The sequence below is a fragment of the Chironomus tepperi genome, unplaced genomic scaffold (genome assembly GCF_022539635.2).
Source record: "Chironomus tepperi strain 1889 unplaced genomic scaffold, CSIRO-AGI_Ctep_v1 contig_376, whole genome shotgun sequence".
Taxonomy (NCBI): domain Eukaryota; kingdom Metazoa; phylum Arthropoda; class Insecta; order Diptera; family Chironomidae; genus Chironomus; species Chironomus tepperi.
In genome coordinates, this window is record NW_027226498.1 from 4,996,323 (window position 1) to 5,006,422 (window position 10,100).

The 10,100-nt window shown below is 30.5% G+C and overlaps 1 long non-coding RNA gene across 1 annotated transcript; it reads right to left on the reverse strand.

Moving 5' to 3' along the window:
• Positions 1 to 259: 259 nt before the first annotated feature.
• LOC139096022 (uncharacterized) lies at positions 260 to 3,070 on the reverse strand. The gene is made up of 3 exons (XR_011544910.1): positions 1,661 to 3,070; positions 868 to 947; positions 260 to 805 (listed from the first exon to the last, which is right to left on the reverse strand). It is a non-coding gene; the product is annotated as an uncharacterized lncRNA (long non-coding RNA).
• Between the last annotated feature and the right edge of the window lie 7,030 nt (positions 3,071 to 10,100).

Below are 10,100 nucleotides of genomic sequence, written 5' to 3' on the forward strand. Positions count from 1 at the left end.
ATAATAAAGTTCCATGAGCTCATTTAAATGCAATTAAATTAATGACCTAATGAACATGAAAAAATAAAAAATTCAGTTAAAAAAGAGAAGAGAAGTAGAAATTTGCAGAAATTTCTCGAGTGTACGTCATGTCACTCTTGGCCGGCATGTAACAAAACATAGAAATAGTCAGTAAAATTAATTTTTTTTCTTTGAGCGAAAGCACTGACGATTGTTACTGCTGCTGTGAATACATATTTCAGTTTATTTATGCACAAGCAACATCAACTGGCATCAGTTCATCATCAAAGTCAAGTAGCCAAAGAAAGTAAGTAATTGTTTTTGTGGAAAAATGAACATCACTGGTGACCTCGTTTTCCACTGCATCATTGCCATCTCTTGTAGATTTCTTCTCATTTTTCTCATTCATTCATTTTGATACTTTTGCAGTAGAATGGAATAGGTAATGTGGACGACTGTGGATGAATTGCTTGATGTAGGTGTTTGAAGCGCATATATTTTTAAGCTCAATAATGTATGTACATTCAATGAACATGTTGAGTTCGGAATTCACAAGGGAAAAAACTCCGGGAGCTTCAAGAGCCACATTGTATAGAACAGAGTTGAAAGAATGTCAGCTTAAAAGATACTTTATTACTTGTTGCATGTAAGTTAATGACTATTTTTAACGTATTGTTATCCACTTGGATAGGTTACAGAACCACTAGAACAACTACTCCCTCTTTCTCTCCTCTCTGAAGTCTCAGATCATCCAGGAAATTTTCCTTTATTTCGACATTTTTAAGCATCAACTCGACCTTTCTCACTTAAAGAAAAATAGAAAAAATTAGTGAATTAGTTTGGAAATTGAATGAAAAATATATATACATAGACATACGAACATCGAAATGCTGAGAATTATAGTGACCCATTAAAATGTCAAGTTTGCAAAAGATTACATCTAATGACTTTAAGAAAATAAAAACTTTCTTCAAAATGAGCAACTGAAAAAAATATGTTTTTAAACAGAAAAAGACAAAGAAGAAGAAGTAGAAAAATAAACAACAATGATACCAGCAAAAAAAATTTATAAGCCAGACAAAAAAATTAAATTTCTTCAACCTACTGTGCACAATGTTATAATATTACACGGCACTAATTCACTAATTCAGATGAAAGATTGTAATATCTACAACATGATGCTTTTCAATTGCTTTTCGATATTAAAAATTGTTTGTTTAATCTCGTTTTGATTGTTTTGGATGCCCTTTCGAAAGCATGGAAAATTTTTGGTGTGAAGAATGTATGAAAGGGAAATTTTTTTATATTTTGGGCGAGCATATGGTCAATTAGATTAAGAAATGAAGTTGAATTTTTGTTTTTATTGTGATTGTTGATGGATTCGTTGAGGTTTATAAAGTGCTTTTTGAGGTTTATGAATAAAGATTTGAAACTTAAATCATGTTAGTCAATTTTAATGCAATTTTCTAAAAATTTCAATGATTGTTGTAGTTCATAGCAGTTCGAATTTGAAGCTTTAGCTCTGTCTTATTGTGATGCTGGCAAAAATCCTCTCAAGTCCCTCGATAACAATAGGATTTTCAGCATTTTATATAAAAATTGTCTTTTGTTTCTGTCAAAAACCTATTTATACATACTTACTTAACGTAATTATTATTACCGTAACAAAAAATTAGTTCTTTCCGATAAATTCCGACACTCCGGAAGCAAATCATCTCATAGTACATATTTATTAGCACAGAAATGAGTTCAATATGTGTTTCTATGGCACATAAACACTGATCAATGGACATTCATTTCATTTGAAACAATTTGGAAAATTTCAACCAAACAGTCAATATTACATGTCCATGCATGGATGCTAAATACACACTTCTTTCCATCTCACTATTAATTTTTATTAACGGAATAATTTTTTTTTTTCATCATCATTGCAACAACTTGAGCCTCACTTGGTGTAGATGGATAATTGAATAAAGGTGATTTGATGTTCTCAAGATTAATTTGCTCAAATTAAAGCATGATACGATCATCGCAAAATCGTCAATTCTATTCTCACTCACTGAATTTTGACGTGCTTTTTTACGATGAAACGGAAAAAGAAGCTAATTGATTGCTTAACGGTGTAAGCTGATTGTATCATTGTCTAATTATTTATAATATTTCTTATACTTGTTCATAGATTTACAAGAATCCATCGTCGTCAGGAACATAATATTAAATGGATTAATTTGATAATTTTAAATTGAGATTACACTATTTATGCATCATATCTTGCAGAAGATCGGATCATGTTAAAAAAATCTACGTCTTTGAAGAAATTCCTTTTAATTTGCTTTCACTTTACTCCTATCGGATGCCATCTGTAATCTAATTGCAGTGAGTGAGAGTTTATCATACCACTGCACACCTTGGTGTTAGCCCCCCGATAAAAACCAATCACAAAAAATATCTGAAGACACTCGAGTGTGCCGAAAAATAAAAGGCTACCCAACTTTGACTTATATTAACTAATAAATCAAAACCTTTGACATATAAAGTACAATTTGGCTTAATCAAAATGTATTTATAAGAATACAGAAAATAAAATAGTTTTATTTTTAGATGTAAAGCGGATGATTGTGACTGTATTTAGATTATGTTTTTATCAATGTGTGTATACAATGAGAACCTTATCACCTAATTCTACAATATTCTTTCAGCCTTTTGATTTTAAAACTTTTCGACATTTTCCATTACGATCCTTTCTTGAACCAGGCGGACATCCAGTAAGAAACACTGTTTTTGTTTCATATGGGTCATTTTCAATTAAATCTCCTAAACAATCGTCATCTTCTGAATAATCCTCACATTCAATTTCTGTTTTAACTTTATTACTATTTGAAGATAAAACGACTTTTATTGTATCCCACCAATCGCCAAGAGACCTTTTGATTCTTAAACTCCTTGAATCTCCAATTTGTATATTAATTATTGATAAAACTAAAAGAGTACAGAATATTCTCGTGTATAATTTCATGTCGTCTTGAAATATAGTAAGAGATTTAAAAAATACAGTCTTCTCAATGAATTATTAATTATTGACTGATTAAGAATAATCAAATATGAGACGGAATAAAAAAATAAATAGTCACTGAGAATTAAATCTCTTTTTAGCGCGTTTTTGAAAAAAATTCAGAATAATAAATTAATTTTTTGTCGTTCGCTCGGTTGAGTTGTTAGCGCATGACATTGTCTTAATTCTTACAATCAGTCCTAAATTCGATAATTAATGATTTTAATTTCATTTACAATTGATTCGTAAACATACCTGAAATTTGAATCTCGAATAGCCGTTTCAAATATTATTTTCGCTGGGACAAATATGCACTAAAATCGAACGGTTGAAATGAACAATTTTTTTTAACTTTTTGAGAATTTGATAAAGTTTTTTTAAATTTATTTTCCTGGTATTTCCTGATTACTTAATTATTTATTGTATGATGCCTTACATGCGTTTTAAATGTCAGCTTTAATTGGTATGAAATTATCAGTACCTAAAAAATTTTTATTTAACTTTTTATTGAAATATGATAATGTTTGAACAGCACTAACTAAGACATTCATAGCTTACTATATCGTTAGACAATATGCAACTTTTATTAATTTGATTAGAATTGTCAATCAATATATTTTAAAACACAATAAGAGTCAATAAAATTTTTATCAACTAGCTACAATTTATTGTAAATCCAATGCATTATATCAAACATTCGATTGACAATTTGTATTATTGCGTGTCAAACAAATCCGTCAAAATCTTTAAATTTTTAATACTTTTCGCCCCTAATTGATGGTAAAATTTTCCACCATTAGTTTAGCTTGCTATGTTAAAAGTTCAAGTTCTTTTTGAAATTTTCTCCAATATTTTTCATATTTTTGGTTTCTGGCCGAATGGATCTGCTTCACTTATTCAAGCTGTATCTTTTGGATTGTGTATTGTGATTTTTCCAATTTTAATTAGCTTAAAATTTTTAAGTGCTGAAAATGTCGAGGAAGCTGTTATTGCACTATTTTATTTTGGTGGATATGTTTACGTATTCTGTGCTATTTTTGTGATTTGGAAAAAGCGTGAAACACTCGAAAATTTGATGTTTAAAATGTCAGAATATTTTTATGATGATGACTTGGCTTTGTCTTTTATTTCAAATGCTGTGAACAAGGCAATGTTAATGGCTACTTTTATGATGACTTGGACAACATTTGTTTTGAGCTTTGGCATCGTTATCGTTCCAGCATTCTTAAATTTTCTACCAATTCCAATGTTGAAGCCTAATATTTTAGATAAAGATCTCGAATTTGGAATATTTTGGATATATCAAATTTATAGCGTTATTTATTCGCTAAGTAATGTTGGTATATTTACTTTTATGTGCGTTCTCTTATTCCTTATCCATGGATATGCAGAATATTTGAGTTTTAAGTTACAGGTGTTGGTTTCAATAACTAATCGTAGTGAATATTTGGAGTTGGTTGATTGCATTCAAATTCACCAGAAACTTAAAGAGTAAGTTGGATGAATTTATGTCAAAAATTATTTTTAATATTGTTTCTCCCCACTAGCATGATGAACGACTTTTGCTCTGTGTTTGGGACACTTCATGGAATATTTTTAAAAATCATGGAGTTCTTGATAGCAGCATGCATGTTTGCAATTTTAACAAGCCAGGATAATAGTTTATTCGGTTCGAACTTAATGTTTTTTGGCTATATCCTAGGACTTGAGATATTGATCTTTATTCCATGCTACTTTGGCAATGAAATTTATGTAACAACTAAAGATTTTATTTCCGATATATTTTCGTGCGAATGGGTTGATGCTGATTTGAAATATAAGAAAATGATGCTAATTTTTATGGAATATTTAAAGCAGCCAGTGTCGTTTGATGTTTTGTTGCATCCAAACTTGAACTTACAGAAATTTACTGAGGTGAGAAAAAATTAATATCCCGAACGACGCACATGAAGAAGGCTTAGTCATGGAATTCTACAAGCTCCGCTAAACTTCTTTTATTTGCACAAGCAGCCATATGGTTTCCAAAGTTAAGTGGTAAATTTAGGTATTTTCATTTGTGTCGTTCGGATTTGAAATTCTGTCTGTCATTAGAAATCATTGAATCCCCGACTAGGCGGGGACTTTTAGTAGTTTTCCTTGTGCGTCTCGCAAAAATATTCTTTTTTGAAATTATTTATTTACAGAACTTAAATGCAGCGTATTCATTGTTTTCGGTATTGAATAACTTAAAGGATATAAATCGTTAAATATTCAATACAGCAAACTTTCATCTAATCTATTATATAGTAGCAAATTTATGGATTCATATAATTGTCCTCGCTTGCTGTGTGTGACTTGGAAATAGCTTTAAATTTAAAATTTCATAAACTTATTTCAGAACTTCTAGTGATTTATAACCAAGCAAATTTACTTAGCAAGCATATAAATATACAAAATAAACAATTTTAATTGTTGTCTTTAAAAATAAAGTATAACAAGCTGAAAATGTAACGACTTTTAGTAAAATTTTCTGTCAACTCGACAATTGTATTGATTTGTATCAAGTTTAATTCTATCTAGCTGCAATTTCTGACACGCAAAGTAGCTTATTTTGTTTCTATTTCTTTTATTTTCACTTTTCAGTCTTTAACTTTCATTTTTTTCGCATCCATACATTTGCGAGATGTATTCTATTTCTGTTTGTTATTTTTATTTTTCTAGAATCTCGATAGAATGTTGCTACTGCTGTGTGCCTGAGAATGTTGAGAGGGACAAAAGGTATGCAGTGTGTGTTTGGAATTAATCTGAAATCTACTCTCAGAACGACTCGAAGGAAATGCATTTTTAATGAGAATTTTAAAAGAAGCATAAATGGAAGTTCGAAGATATAGAATTTGCGTGTGTGCATTTCGTTTGACGTTCTCAACAGAGATCGCACATATAGCATCTGTGTGCCATGTCAAGAAACAACGCATATTTTGCATTTCTGCAATTGAAATTGGCGTCATTGTACTTTATCGTGTTGTGCGTATTTATGGTATATTGTATTCTAAATTTCCATATTGCCAACTGCTACTGACGATAGGAAACATAGAGAAACAGAACAATTGAAAGTTATTAAATGCTTGTTAACTTTAATAGATGTTTATTTATTTTATATGTTACGAGAATTGTTGAAACAACGACAGAGAAGAATACCACATGCATCCATATAGTGTAAAATGATAAGAGTAAGAATAAGTATTTTCTTTTAATTTCAACCACTGTATTGTTTATTTATCCTACTTTTCTAGCTGTGCAGATTAATTGTGATCCATGTCCAAATAGCGTATTGTATAATTTAAATAATCCCAATCATGTAACTCATGAGGCTTGAGTCGAAGTGGAATGATTTAGTACTTTGGTACATAATTGTTGCATTATTCAGCCCAACAAGGTCTCTTAAATTTGGAACTCGGCAGAGTCTCCATCAAAGTGCAACGTGGCATAAATATGGTTGTCTACTTTTGGTATAATGTTGAGTGAATTAACAAAACCTATTTGTTACTGATGCAGATTCTTCTCTCAAAATGAAACAACATTGGGAAATTATATTGTTTCTGAAAGAAAATAAAAAGCACTTTTCCAATCATCCCAAATTAACATTATTATAGACATAAATCCAATAACATAAATGCAGTCAAATTAAGTGCACATAAGAAATTTAATAAAACAAAACAAAAGATTTTCTCTAACAAGGTTAAAAATTTCCCCATATTTACTAAACTAATCCACATTCTTCCATAAATTACAGGAAATATTTAAAGTAAAAGCACCAGACAATCTGACGCAAGATGGAAAATAGGTTAAAAATTATATTTTCTTCTTCTTTAATAATTTTGAATAGAAAATATTGATATTAAATGCATTTACGATAATTTTGCGTGAAAAGATTCCATAATAAATGCGATAATTTGTAAACAATATGTGTAAGTGCTTTGTGGATAGCTGAATTGTTTTGTTAGTATAACCCATTTATGAATTACTATTACTTGTTTTTACAGAACGACAAAGAGAAAAAAAACCAAAAAATGCTGTTACTTATACTGATGCCTCTAAAAGCTCATTTTTTTAAAACTTCTCTTCCATCTCACTTCCAGTTATATAGATCAGTAGAACATTGCATAAATGCACATACTTCCATGCATGTATAAAGACGATTAACGTTAGCTCAAAATGAATCATCAAATGTCGAAGAATGAGATTTTTATTTGCAAACAATGATGATAAAATTTGAATTTTTTTAATACGAAAAATAGAAATAATTATAATTTCAGAATAGACACTATTGAATGATCTAGATCTTTATATCCATAAATCAAAATATGAACCCGAGTGTACAAAGAGCACATCGTAAGCATGCTCTAGAATGTGGTGTGACATGAGACATTTTTTGAAAAGTGTCATGTGACATAAAGTTGAGCATGCTCAGAGCATACTTAGGAGCATGCTCAACGAGCATACTCAAGAGCATGCTCACTGAGTATGCTCACTAAGCATACATAAATATGCAAAATTTAAAAAAAATTAATTAATTTCACTTAAGGAAGAGAGAGAGAGAGTGTACTTTTTTAAGTTGTGCTCAGATTTTTTTCGCGGCACACCTATAATATTAGTAGTATTAGAAAATGTTAATGTAATAAATTCTAAATTTTGCAAACAGAATAATCGATGAAAAAACCAAAGTTAGAACAATTTACGCTTACAACTGGATCCGAACCTTAGACAACTTCGTTGCTATATGAGACCATCGCCGTAATGGTACGCCACCACTGTATTTGCCTGTCTTTAATTTAATTTATGTGACGATTATCGCTTATAAACATACAACAGGAGCCAACATAACACTCATGTTTTACTTCACAGATAGAAACGTACTTAATATTCTAACATGAAACTGGTTTTTCACTGTTGCTTCTTTTTCCATTCACACTCATATTTATGCTCATTATGCACAACACTTTTGGTATCATAGCATCAATTGATTTAAAAAATAAAATAAGTAAGTAAAAAATACTTTTAATGAAGTTGATTATATTCTGCATATGATATCCAATATAGTGCATACGATGTATGTATCAATAAACGTGCTGCTTAATGATGAAAGTAAAATAAACACGAGTAGCTTGCGAAGCTTGCTATCGTCTCTTATAGTGAATGTATAAAATTATTTATTTATACCTTTAATAGAGTCGATATTACGGCTCTCATGCAATCGCCGATTCACACATATTTCATTGAATTTTACATATCGATGAATTATGAACTGAATTAGAAATATGAGGATGAAACGAAAAGAAGAGATTGTGTGAAAGGTGGAAAATGATTTATTAGAGATAGAATGAGGAAGTTAAAGTAACTTTTGTGTGGGTTATTTAAAAAGATTAAAGTGAACTTGCTTTAATGAATTTATATGTAATTGAAAGGAAGTCATATCATCAGTTTTATGAATTGCCAATAAATTAATACAGGATTTATTGAGAAGCAGACGAGTAAATCAGTTTCATAGCTATTTTTAGCTCAGAATAGTGATGAGAGCTTTTTTAATGTGCTATAGCATGAACAAAATTCAAAAACTAGACCTTATTCTTCAGTTGTTTTTGCTCAGAGTGTGCTCTTGAGCATGTTTGTCGATGTGCTCAATTCAACTATGCTGAAATTTCAAAATTGGTTTATACTCATCTCAAAATTTCAAGAGCATGCTCAAGTGAAAAGTCGTGGGTGACTCTATTTTGATTTAAATATGAATTTTTAATAAATTTTTATTTTCACGACTGATGATCTTTTATTATATGACTTGTGCTATAATGTTAAATATATTTATGTGTGACCTAATGCCACAATTTTATTTCATATTGTATTCCTCAATATCTGCCTCATTTTTCATTCTTCTTCACATGCTTGGCGGTAGCATAACACAAAATATTTTCGGCAAATTATTTTGTCTCATTATACATTTAGATTGACACAAAACAAGTTCGGCTAAGAAGATGAAATAAATTTTGAAATATATGAATGCCACCGAGTACTGTCACTTACTTTTGAACGTTTCTTACTGAGCACGCAAACTTATTTTAAAAATTTTTTAAATTATTCGAGAGATAACATCATTTTTGCAGTAATGGTTTTTGTGCTCACTTTTTCTTTCCTTTATTTTAAGCGTGCTCAGTTGAGCATGCTATGGTGAGCACGTAAAACGATGAATTTGAGCATGCTCAGAAGCGTGCTCACAAAACTGAGCACGCTCTTTGTATACTCGGGGAACTGTCACAATCTTGAAGCATGACTACGATGTATACTGATTTTCAATACTTTTCGGATTTATATTGTCTATGTATAGTGTGAAGCTAGAAAGAAAACCTTAAGCTATCCAGACGATTGAGATTCAGAGCTGCGCTAGCGCGATTCACGCTTAATAATTGTTTAACGAGTCAGGGTACGCCACACCTTTGCTGGCGAATCACATTACTGCTTGAAGCCAACAAAGGAAAACTATGAACCGATTATCCCGACCTACGATATTGTTAAAATTAGGTGCCTAAGTACTAAGACATTTTGATACCGAGCCACTTCGATTCACTACTGTAAAAAGACTTACGTAGTATGCGCGGCACACCTTGATGGTAAACCTCAATTTGATTATATATTAACGAACATTTTCCCATGAGTTTAATTTTTTAAATACCTCCCTAAATAAATTTTGCAAATAGAATAAAAGTCGATGACCTAAAATGACCCATCTTGAAACAATTTCTACTACAGTTCTTTACTAACAAGCTCCAATTTTTTAAGCAACTTTGTAATGATATTTATAACGAATCCCAATTTAGTCAGCGCAACCATTCCACAAACTTTTAGTTAAAAAAAAAGCTGTCTTTAATTTAATTTATGTGACGATTATCGCTTATAAGCATACAACAGGAGCCAACATAACACTCATGTTTTACTTCACAGATAGAAACGTACTTAATATTCTAACATGAAACTGGTTTTTCACTGTTGCTTCTTTTTCCATTCACACTCATAT